Genomic DNA, 13,470 nt, shown 5'->3' with positions numbered 1-13,470 from the left:
GTGAATATTCCATGTCTGACCTTGAACTGACCTTCAATTTTAATTTAATTGATTGTACTTATTTTTTTAAATTTTTCCGATGAATATTCTAGATTTACCCATGAAAAAAATTACTTTCTAACTCTTCACGTGTTGTTTTCCTTGTTCACTCCGACAATACTTAGTCTTGCTTTGGTTTCGTTAATCTATTTGATTTCTGGCAGGGTAGGCCTGCCTTTATGTATATATATATATATTGTATAATTGGCGCGTACATCCTTTTTAAATGTTTGGCCGAGCTCCTCGTCCTATTTGTGTGGCGCGTCTTGATGTTGTTCCACAAATGGAGGGACCTACAGTTTCAAGCCGACTCCGAACGGCAGATATTTTTATGAGGAACTTTTTCATGGCAGAAATACACTCGGAGGTTTGCCATTGCCTGCCAAGGGGCGACCGCTATTAGAAACATGTTCTTCTTAGTTTTTGTGTTTCACCGAGATTCGAACCTACGTTCTCTCTGTGAATTAAAAATGGCAATCACGCGCCAACCCATTCGGCTACGGCAGCCGCCTTTATGTAGTTATAGAATAATTTCCCACCTTAAGAGGGGTTGCACATTTGCGTACTTGCTCTGATGTATTACCGTTGGTTAGAACTGGAATAAAAAAAGCTATTCTGAAGCCCATTTGGACCTACGGAATACAGCTATGGGGAACTGCTAGCAACTCCAATGTGGAGATCTTGCAACGTTACCAATCAAAAACATTACGAAGCCTTGTTAATGCCCCTTGGTTTATTACCAATGAATATATTCATAACGACTTAGGTATTCCTTTTGTAAAGAATGAAATTCGAAAATATAGTACTAGATATCTGAAACGATTATCTAATCACATAAATCCAGCTGCTATTTGTTTATTAGACACAACCAATGCAACTATACGGTTAAAACGCAATCATATCTTAGACTTGCCATTCCTCTAGTATGAATCTACTCAACCTATAAACTTTAAGGTAAAATTAAGTAAGTTAATCTTAAGTGATAATATTAACAAACAATGAATTTAAGCAATCTTGAAGTACTAATGCATTTTAGTAATTTAAGAATGAATTGTACAAGTTAACAAACTGTTGTAATTTCTATGTAGATTTGCACAAAAGCAAAACTACCGCTGCCATTATCTTATAAGATCTTATTTGCTGAATGTCTTATAGTAGATAGATTGCAAATAAAGTAAGTTATAAAAAACAAAAAAAAAATTTTTTAGATAGAGAATTTGTGACATAATAATTGCTGTGAATAGTTTTTTATTAATTGTTGAAACAATAATTTTTAACAATAATTTTTTATAAACAATCACAAATTCTCTATCCAAAAATGCATTTGATTTCAAAATCGGGAATTTGATGGAAAATTCGGGGCCGGTTTGACGTGGTGTGACTAATTTATAATTATTTGTTTTTTAAATTTTTCTGAATATTTCATATTCCTTAACCCATCATATTCAATATTCCTATTCAAAGGTTTGTTTTGGTTGAATAATAAAAAAAAACATTTTAAAATGCATACGTAGACGATCTTTTTCAATGAGCATTAAAAAAGAAAAACTATTAAATTCGGTTGAAAATTGCATGCTGTAGGCAGTTTGGCCGAAAAATCCCCACCAGTGCGGCGTAACCAAATTCGTTGGTGCGGGACTACCATTCGGAAGAAGAAATGAGGAGAAGATGGAAGTGCTGAAAAATGATGGACAAGTTTTTTTTATAGCGGCCGGTTCCCGGCAAGGATTGGCGCATCCCCGAGTGTGTTTCTGCCATCAAAAAACTTCCCAGAAAAAACTAATTGCCATTCGGAGGTGGTGTAGAGCCGCACGTCCCGCAATTTGTCGAAAACATCAAGACGCAAAGAGCAAATGTGAGAAGAACCTCGGTCAAACACCCAATAAAGGCAACCCAAGTCCGTGCCAATTATATATGTACGCATGGCAGAAAAAGTCTGCGTTCAACCTTTGTATTAAAACATTAAATTATAAAAATATAGGGTTTTCCAATAAGAGGTCTTATTTTGATATTCAAAGAAAAATACTATTTTTTAACATAAATGATCGGATGTTTATTTCATTATAAAGAGGAAGGTATGCCGTTATTAGTGGAAAATAACATCAGGCAAACGACCATCACGACCACGCTTACAGGACAATACCCTTTTCATGAAATTTTCCATAACCGAATTGCAAAGTGGCTGCCCTATGTCCTCGATAGCCTCACGAATTCCATCTTTGAGATCTTGAATCGTTCCCGGGCTGTTGGCGTAGACCTTCTCTTTCACGTGGCCTCACAAGGTGTTAAATCACAAGATCTCGATAGCCAATTGTGATCACCTCTTCGAGTGATAACACGGTCCGGAAACTTTTCCCATAAAAGATCAATGGTTTCGTTGCTTGTGTGGCACGTAGTGCCGTCTTGTTGAAAATAAATGTTGTCCTGATCAATACCATCTAATTCCGGCCATAAAAAATAGTTATTGATCTGTCGATGAAGTATAATGAAAGGAATGCGAATAATATTATAGGAATTCAGAAATTCAATATCGGGTCGGATAGCCCTGTCTTTTTGTAACCTCTAGTAGGGAATTTTTCAGTGACCCAAATAGTTTGCAGTTATTTCTGGATTTATTGCTTCCCATTCTCCCTTGAGGGGGTCTGCTGGTCTAGAAATTTGAAAAAATCGATTTTTTTGCATATTTTTTAAGTTTAGACATTCAAAAACATGCTCTTCAACGGATTTTTCAAAATTCGAATTATTTTCTAAGATACAGCGGATTTTGTGACGTGACGTCTAAGCCGGCCGAGTGGAGCGAATCGCACAATGAATGGCAGTTGTTACCGGACGACTTGAGGGTTCGTTCTTTTCAGAAGATCTTTTGTATCCCACACAACCTTTATTTATTCTATACATATATGTATATATACTTTATACTTTTACAATATATACCTGGCAATATATCACTGATTAATCTAGAGTGAGTAGTAAATATTACGATCTAAGTTATTCTATGGAATTGTTGCTAAACTTCAAACGCGATTTTCTCAAGACTACTTTTTTTGAGATGGTCGTCATGATATCTGAAGTTCTACTTAACCGATCGCTTTAAAGTTTGATAAGAATTGTTTATTATACATCTTCCTATCGCGCCTGCCTCAGATTTTGAAAAACTTAAGTTTAAAGTATTTTTAAAAAATTTGAAAAGGTAAAAACAGAGGGTCAAATTTTTTTTTTTTCAAGTTGACGCCATTTTGTGGATTTTTTTTCTTTGATTTGGCGTAATCCGATAGCGACATCCTAACTAATGAATAATTGTTTTAATTTGTTTGTTTTAGATCTCTACAAGGGTTGGAATCATGTCAACCATGGAGCGCTGTTTTTCCACGAATAAAATTTTTTTTTTTTTTCAATGTTTTTTATACTTTTCCAATATTAATAAAAACGATAAAAAAATGGATAGTATTTTTACTGTTGTTGTTTTTTCAACTTAATTTTAAAAATACCTAAAATTAAGGCGGCTAGACCAGAATAGCCAGTTGGCATCCGAGTCTGGTCAGACCTTTCCGACTTTAGATGTGAATTAACCATATTTCTATTATAGCTAAAACTAATTTCCTGTTGATTTATTGATATAATCTTTTAAAAAGGATCCAAGAATAGGGTAAAAAAAGGGATTTAAATTTATTTGCAAGATAGTTGAAAAGGGGCTCAGATAAAGTGATGCGAGGTGGAATTTTTTGACGACTTTATCGAACAAATTGGTTCCTGCAAGCATCGAAAATCGTATGAATAATCCAGCCGTTATCTCTCAGTTCACTACCCGCTAGGCTATGGAATGATTGTTCAGCAAATAAATTACTATTTGTCGGAATATTGCAGTCACCCAACCAACCGGAGACGGTACAGCCGTAGCGAAGCGAGATTGTCGTCTTTGTCTACAAGGAGGCGAAAAACTTCGTCGAAGTTTCTATTGGATTGTGTGCAATAATCCGGGATGTCAACAGCTCTCAAAAATCTCTTATGCATACTTTGCTTGCCTTCCACCGACTCCATAATAATGATCATTTCATAGTGGACCATACATTTCTTTGTAATCAACTTTATTTTCTTCAAACTTCTTCGATTTGAGTAAAAATAAAGAGCAAAACAAAAAAAAACAAAGTGCGTGTGGCGTAGTACACATAACAGAAGTGACAGAGAGAGAGAGAGAGAGAGAGAAAGAATATATATCTAAATAAATTCAGATTTGCAGAGAATACAAATAGACAAAATTTACAAAAAATGGAGAAGGGTCGACCGGTGTAGGTAAACACTGGTCACAAACCGTGGCAACAACGCGCACTACTCCAAGCGTTCATCACCCGCACAAACGCAGTGATTCCAGGATCGCAGCAACGGCACAAATTACCGCAAGGCAATACCAATAAATCCAACGCCGGAATGGATAGCACTTTATAGTACACATAAGCGGAAATAAGCGCCAAAAAGTAGGCACCAAAAAAAAACAATGCTAAAAAAATTGGGACCAAAAAGCGCTCCAAGCAGTAGCACCAACAAACAAGCGTCAAAAAGTAGGCAGTGTTATTTCTCACTAGCAACCACAAGGAAAAATAGCCTGAAGTGTATCTAAGATATATATAAGGTACAGCAATCTCTCTCCTTTTCCTCTACGTTATATCTTTTTTCTCTCTCGCGGAACGAAAATGCTCAAAACGTTGCATGGCCTTGAAATTTTACTCTCCATTCTCGCTCGTCCATCGATGCCTAAGAAGTTTCACTTCAAAAATCGATTTTTTCACAAAGAAATTAAAAATATATACCTGCGATACTTAAAAATTAATTATAAATGTGGGGCATTTGTCACATATACCCATACATGCATATATATACATAGAAGTCTGACCAGACCCGGGCACTTAACCGGGGGTTTTAAAAAAGGTGTCTAAAAGGTCAAGGAAATCTTCGAGTATTTTTTTGCTGGTTAATAACCAGTGGTTATAGTACGCTGCCGGATTCTCTTCTCGAGTACGTCCGATGAGTGCTCTATGGGGTTTAGGTTTGGTGTTTTGAGGATGAACGTAATTGTTTTGGAACATTTTAGAGCAGCCAGAGTATAACAATCCAGGTCGTGTGCTTTGGGTCGTTGTCGTGTTGGAAAAAAAATCTTTCACCCAGACCAGGTTTACTTGCACTTTCTCGTAAGTTTGTTTTTCAAATATCAAAATAAACGTATTTGTTGATTATGGGTTCAATAAACTGCATTTTACTAACGAGCGAGCTTGCCATACACCTCTACATCATCACAGCTCCACCATCGTACTTTACCATAGGCGGCAAGTTCTGATTATCGAATGCTGTTCCCGGTTTTCAGCACACAGTTTTGTGGTTCCTTAAACCACGTGACGCAAAATTAATCTTTCAATTACGTTTTTGAATAACTTTTTTACTAAACAAAAAGGAATTGTCTTGAGTAATGGAAATCGTTTTACTGACTTTTACACACTCCATGGCTTTGTTTCTGTAGCTGTCTGGTTTACAAGTGAGAAATATGATTGACGTACGATGCCATTTGCAAAGGTAATAAATCTTCCTATAGGGTGAATAATTTTACGCCCCCTTGTATAAGGCAAACGTATTTCTGATTTTAATGATGATCTGAATGAAGCTTTGAACAAATCTCATATTTCAAACATGGAGTGCATTAAAGAAGGCATATCAATGAGATACATCAAAATTATGCCAGACAGCAATACACCAGTGCATAGTTGGATATCAACTGGATTCAGTGCATGAAATTGAATTGCGCATCGAATAACAAATATCATTGCTTCCTAGTTATCAATTAATTGCGTGCTGCTCTACCTGTATGACACTCACTGATCCACAGATGCTGATTATAGACAATAGCTCCCACACCGTCATGAAGCCACTTCATTTCAATTTTAGTAAAGTGGCCTTAATGACGCTCTTCTAATAGTGAATGGGTATTGACATCTGAAGATCTTCAACTGTGGTAATTTGGTTTGTGTTGATGTGTTGCATTTAAATTTATTGATTTTGACGTAGCAACGTAGCTAAATATGAAGTTGGTAGCAGTGCGAATTAAATTATGCTAATTTGCTCTACCGCACTGATGGTAAAATTTAACAGTAGCAGCTAAATGCCTACATACTTGCATGCCTCTGGGTTCACATGCACATGAAAGTGTATGTCATAAAACATTTGCAAGACTTAACCCAGTTATGCTTAGATGCATGTATTTGAGGCATATGAGCCGGGCGGTTCAATTGAACTGCAGTCAATTAAGCTCGACTCTACTTCTCTGAGAATTAACAAAAGAGCTGTCATCCTTTTTCTCAAAAAGCTGATATATTTGAGAAGAAAGCCTAATGTAGGTAGTTTGCACTTAATTTTCCCTGGTTCGCTATAAGCATTTGAATATATAATATATAAAGTTAAAGAAATCGCACTATGAAACTTCTAGGGAGTACTGAGCATAGTCTCAACTTTTTATGAAAAATATATGAAAACATCGAAGTAAGAGCGTTTTTCCAAAATGGCAAAAAAAAAAATGTTTCTCAAAACATTTCAACAAAAAAAATTAAGTTTTAAAGAAGAATTTGAGTTCGATAACAAAAAAAAAAATTATATAAAAAAAAAACGAATTTGAATAACAAAATTATTTATAAAAAAAAAAAAAAATTATTTTTCAAATAAAAACAATATTTTTGAAAAAAAATTATTTCTGAAAAAAAAACATTTTAAAAAATATTTTTTTTTTCAGAGTAAATATACTTGATTTTTTTTTTAATGTAGAAAAATTTCAAAACTAAAAAGTCTTTCTGCTAGGGTGATTAATTTTGTGCCACCTTGTGCAAAATTTTTTTTAGGAAAATTAAAAAAAAAAATGCTTCCCAAAATTTTTCAAGAAAAAAAATTAAATTTTGGAAAAAAATTGTATACCAAAATCCTAAACATTGAATAATTCTCAAAATTAAAAATTTGTCCAATAGGATGAATAACTTTGCGCCACCTTGTGCAAAAAAATTCTTTAAGAAAATGTTAAAAAATATTTCCCAAAATTTTGAAGGAAAAAAATTAGGTTCTGAAAAAAAAACTATTTGTGCAAAAAATTTAGTTCTACAAAAAAAAAAAATAGTTTTTGAAAAAAATTTATATTATATAAAAAAAAATTGTTTTCTAAAAAATTATATATGAAAAAAAAATGTTTATTTGGAAAAAAACAATTATCTTGAAAAAAATTATTTTAAAATCTATTTTGAAAACAAAAAGTTCTTTTTTAGGAGAAAATATACTTAACATTGTTTTTTTTAAGTTAGAAAAGTCCGAAAATTGAATTCTCAATTCTCTTTGAATAAATCTCAAAATTAAAAATTTTCCCGATAGGGTGATTAAATTTGCCACACTTTGTGTATTACCCTTTTGCTCCTTAAGAAAATGTAAAAAAAAAAAATTCCCAAAATTTTTCAACAAAAAAAATTTAGATTTTGAAAACAAAGTATTTTTGAAAAAAATTTAATTATACAAAAAGAAAGTTTTTTTTTGAAAAAATTTAAATACACAAAAAAATTTGAAAAATATTTTAAATATAGTAAACAATTTTTTTTTAATTATTTATGAGAAAAAAATATTATTTAAAAAATACATTTATTTGGAAAAAAAAACAATTACTTGAAAAAAAAAATATTAAAAATCTAGTTTGAACACAAAAAGTTCTTTTTAGGAGAAAATATAATGAATATTTTTTTTTATGGTAATTCGAAAATTGAAATCGCAATTCTCATTGAACAAATCCCAAAATTAAAATTTTCTTCCGATAGGGTGATACAATTTGCGACACTTTGATACCCATTTGCTCCCAAATAGGAGACTTTATCTCCAAAAATCTTGAAAGGAGAACGCCACTGTGGGGGGTCAAAAAATAGTCGATTTTTGGGCATTTTGTTTTGTGAGTAGAAATGATTATTCAAGGATCGGACAAAAGGCAATTTTCTATATATGTATTAAACTATGTTCATGTAAATTTTTATTAAAAAATATTGAAAATCGACAAATTTATGTAAATAAACGTAACGAGTTAAAAAAAAAATCACGTCATCTGGTGGCAGCGATACAGCAATGAATAATCATCTGAAATCAAAAAACCACAAATTTTATTAATCTACACAATAGTGGCTATCGTTGACAATTGAATAACAATTTGAATTTCGATGTGTGTTTTTCACCATTTTTTTGATTTTCAACAGGCCCAAAAAAATATAATAATATAGTTATTTTCAAAATTTGGAAAATCAGTAGGCAATGCGATAACAAAAATTTTGAAAAAAAGAAAATTAAAATCGTTTCATTAGTCTTCGAGAAATCGTTGCCACCGTATCAAAAAAAGTCGCTTCGAGAAAAACACGTTTGAAGTAAAGCATCGTATCGTAAGCGCTACGGAGCCGAACCGGGAAATAGTCGGGAATAAAGCGAATTTCGCTTTAAAATTTTTACCATATTTTCTTGAGTAGTTATGCTAACAATTTATGCAAATAATATTATTAAAATAATAGATTTTTTAAATTTTCACAGTGGCGTTTCCCCTTAAAGTTTAGACATCACGAATAAAATTTGTTTGCAAAACTTTTCAAAAAAAAAAAAAAAAAATTTTTGATTATTAAGAAAACAAAATTTATTTGTGAAAAAAATTTAATTATACAAAAAAAGCAAAAATTAAAAACAAAATCTTTTATGAAAAACAAAATTTAAAAAACCATTACCTTGGAAATGCTGTTTTTTCGTCGGAAAATTTTTGACGTCAAATAAAAGAGGATATTTACGCTTCAAACGAATGCCAACTACTGCGATCGAGACCTCACATATACATCTTCAAATCACGAGTATATTACTAGAACGAAGTCAAAAATAGTATCAGCAGTGACACCTCTTTTACGAGGGCGGAAACTTATTCCCAAAGCACAGAGATTTATGAACAAGTTTTTAGAATTTATTTATATATAATTGGGGCTTACACTCTTTAATGGGTATTTGGCCGAGCTGCTCCTCCTATTTGTGACGTGCGACTTGGTGCTGTTCCACAAATGGAGGGACCAACAGCTTCAAGCCAACTCCGAACGGCAGATATTTTTTATGAGGAGCTTTTCCATGGCAGAAATACACTCGTAGGCTTGCTGTTGCTTGTCGAGGGGCGACCGCTATTAGAAAAAACTTGTTCTTCATTTCGATTGTAGTCACGCACCAACCCACTCAGCTGCGGCGACCGTACATACACTTCATCATACCAAAAATTCAGTGGGCCTTAATTGTGCATACTTGGAATTTTTCTTATCACTGTGATTAAAATAGTGAAATTTTAATCAGAATGTACTGAATTGTTTTGTTTTAAATTTTATTGAAATTTGGTTGAATTTTTTTCTAAATTTACACAAAGCTTGGAACTTTCCTTTATATGAGTTTTGTGGGGGAATGAGCTAAATTTGCATAGACAACTACTAGAACTAAATAAGAAACAAAAAAATAGTCAAAACTTGTCAATAAGTTGCTGCACTATGGTTAGTTAAGGCTGTATAAATGTAAGTGCTGCGAGAAAGTTGCTAATGATTTTCAAAATATTCTACAACTTCAGTACAAGTTAAGAAATAAGGGTTGAGAAAATGGCTAAAAGCAAATGATAAGGAATGAACGTCTGCCATTTTGAAAAAATTTATTTTATTTAAAGATCGTAATTCACACGATAACGACCTTCATACTGAACAATAACATTATTCCTTTTTGATTTCAGACACCTGTGAGTCTCGGAATTGGTGTCGCCAGCGGCATACCTTTTTGTGAAAGAGCATTTTTTGAAGGCTCACAACTTTTTGGATGAACCTCGGATGGCCAAAAAAAATTTATATTTTTTAAAAATAGATCAAAAAATAAAATACTGGAAACAAAAATAAAAATTTTTTTTTCGTTTCCGTTTTACACGCTTTTAAAAAAAACCCCAAAAAATACCATTTCAAATGAAGCGAGGGCTTTAAAAAACGTTGGATCATATTTCTTCTTTCCTTTGCTGGGGAAGTTAATTGTGTACTACGTCTTTCACAATGCCTAAATTTTACTCAACATAGACAAAAGCTGCCAGCAGCAATGAGTTTGCAACTAGCAAATTTCAGATTGCACGAGCATCTACACAGCCTCGCATGCATTTGGCTACAACACCTAACATCCATCAGCAGCGCCATCAACCGCATGTGACACCAAATATACGTACATACATGCATAAATAGGTAAATTCGTTAATGTCTTCTGTAAATTTTGCAAGAAAATGATTTGCATACAAGTCTTGTAAGCCGATATCGATTCGAGTTGTTTGCGAAATGATGCACTGGAGCCGACATTAAATGATTGATGAGGGGCAGTCAGCAAGCCATTGGGCTAATAAATCAAATATTAATAATTAAGTACACTCACAAGCAGAACAAGTAAATAATTGGAAATGTAAACTCTAAAAACTCATAATTACTCCTGCAAAGTTTGTTTTAGAAGGTGCGGCATGACGCTGGAAATTTGTTGGCTAATTTTTTGATGATGAGATGAAAATTGGTTTCATATTTATATAAGTAGCAGCCATTCGTATAGGCGCAAAGTTTGAAAATGCATTAACGACTTTAAAAGCTTTTATTTAATTACTTTATGATATTGAAAGAAATTATATTATTTGCACCATGTGCTTGGTTTTATTTCCTTTCGCACATAATTCATTTCGGTGCGCGTAAGATGATGCTGATGGGCCTACGAGTTGGAAAAGTTAAAAGTTATTAAATATTTTTTTTAATAGCGGTCGCCCTTCGGCAGGCAATGGCAAACCTCCAAGTATTATTCTGGCATGAAAAAGTTCCTTATAAAAAAAAAAATATATAAAAAATATCTGCCGTTCGGAGTCGGCCTGAAACTGAAGATCCCTCCATTTGTGTAACGACACCAAGACGCACACCACAAATAGGAGGAGGAGTTCGACCAAACACCCAAAAAGGGAGTACGCGCCAATTATATTTATATATTATTATATTTCCAAGGTCATAAGTAAATATGTGTACACATAAACTTAAGCGGGTAAATTTCTTTCGGCAGTTTCGGATGCTATTGTAAATAGAGTTGCAAGAAAAATATATAGTGGGTTAGGTGAGGTTAGGTTAAAGCGGCTGTCCATTGTAGGACACACTCAGGCTCATGGCCCATTGTGATGCCATGATCAGTATGTTAAGACTATGTTAATCTCGTCTTAGTGGAAGTTCTGTGAGTTTAGCATTGAGAGTCAGCCACATCTGTCGGGCTGTTTTGCAAGTGACTTCGTTACGCCGTCTTTCATTCGCTACTCTTACAATATCCTCGCGGATACGTAGTCTACATACTTGTTTGCAAGGGTATACATATATCATTGTCTATATACTCATCAGTAAATTTGGTACTGATTTTCGCTAGTTCATCGGCTCTGCAGTTCCCCTCAATGTCGCAATGGCCAGGAACCCATGCTATCATTAGGTGAATTGACTAAGCCATCTCGTTAAGAGATGCGCGGCTTTTCATTGCTACCTTGGAGGTTGTCGCTTGTTTTGTGAGGGCTTTTATCGCCGCCTGGCTATCAGTGAAAACGTAGATATCATCTCCAGGTATCGTATGACACTGTACCAATGTTACGGCTTTCATTATTGCCATCAGTTTGGCCTGATAGATCCCCAGATGCTCGGAAAATACACCTCCGCCCACCCTGCCATCGAGCTTTGAGCCATCTGTGTATACATGGATAGACTCGCCCTGTCTTACGACGTCTCGTTCGCATTCTTCCCTCGAGGGTAAGAGGGTCACGAACGTTGTAGTGGCAAGTATAGACGGAACTGTATAGTCCACCTGCCTGGGAAGCCCCAACGTGCCATCCAGGATTTTACCGTGGCCATAGTCTGTGTTTGACCACTTACTTAAAGTGCTCAGCCTTATTGCTGCACTGCGCGCAGTGTACTTTGCCTGCAGGTCTACCGGAAGGAAATTGAATATTACATATAGTGTGGTTGACATTGCATGGGTTATGAGAACAGGTGCAAGTCTTTGGACCCTGTCAACTCTTGTAATGTTCACGCCCTCCTCCAGGGCATTACACTATATTGCTATACCGTAGCAAAGAATTGGTCTAATTACTGCTGTATACAACCAGTGCATCATTCTGGGTTTCAAACCCCATTTTTGCCCAATGAGCCTTCCGAAGGAGTATAGCGCTGTCGTAGCTTTGCGTACTCTATCTGCGACTGTGCGCCCCCAATTTAGCTTCCTGCCTAGTACAAGCCCTAGATATTTACTGTTTTCTGTTACCTTAAGGGGTTTTCTCCCTAAAAGTATTTGTTGAAGCGCAGGCATTTTATGTTTTCTGCTGAACAGAATCAGTTCCGTTTTTTCCGGATTTACTTCTAGTCCACGAGTTTTGCCCCAACAAGAATAGTCAATGCTTTTACCGACAGGAAATATTTTCAACTTCAGCTTGAGCAATTAGATAAATATAGCTATGGCACTATTAGCGAACAGCTCGATGACGCAGTGCTTCATTTTACATAGCAACTTCAGTTGGCAGCATGGAACTGTACACCACACCAAAATGTTCACCAACTCTCTCTCTGAAACTTAGTAGCAGAAAATGGAAACGCTGGCAGCAAACCAGATCTCCGGAGATTAAAACGAAATTGAACTTAAAATGTGATGAAGCGATCAGCGATCAAGACATTTAAAACTGATGCACTCAATCGATTTCTGTATAGACTCGCAGCTGATAAAAGCACAAAGTATTCTTTGTGGAAAGCGATTACATTTTTTAGTAGACTAATCAACACAATGCTCTTGTTAAAATCAACAAGAGAAACTGGACTAAGACAAGCGAGCAAAAAGGTGAATCTATTTGCTGAGCATTTGGAAAAAACCGTTAGCCCTAATGAAGGCACTGATGAAGTAAAACCTATTGGAAATTAGCTTGCATACGATGAATTTATTGTCCAGTTACACCAGAAGAAATTCGTAAGGAAATAAACAAAATAAAGTGTAAAATGCCTCCTGAACTTGATTTTATTACGGCTGAAGTCCTTGGTAGTCTGCCAAAAAATTTCATTGTCTATTTGCCCAGTTTATTTAACAAGTGCCGTAGCTATAGGTACGCATCGATATATTGGAAATTCGCCGATATCGTCACGATGATATCTAAGCCTTGGAAATCACCCAGCGAAGTGCCCTCTTATTACTCAATATTTCTATTACCAGTGATGTCGAAGCATTCTGAAAAAAATACTTTTGAAACGTCTAAAGGCACTTATTGAAAATAAACGTCTGATTGACCAAGTTGGCTTCAGAGAGCATCAGTCAACACTTGATCAAATACACAGGCGAGGCGCTCTCGTCATATCT

The sequence above is a fragment of the Anastrepha obliqua genome, chromosome 4, assembly GCF_027943255.1.
Source record: "Anastrepha obliqua isolate idAnaObli1 chromosome 4, idAnaObli1_1.0, whole genome shotgun sequence".
NCBI classification, from domain to species: domain Eukaryota; kingdom Metazoa; phylum Arthropoda; class Insecta; order Diptera; family Tephritidae; genus Anastrepha; species Anastrepha obliqua.
This window is presented reverse-complemented; position numbering follows the sequence as displayed.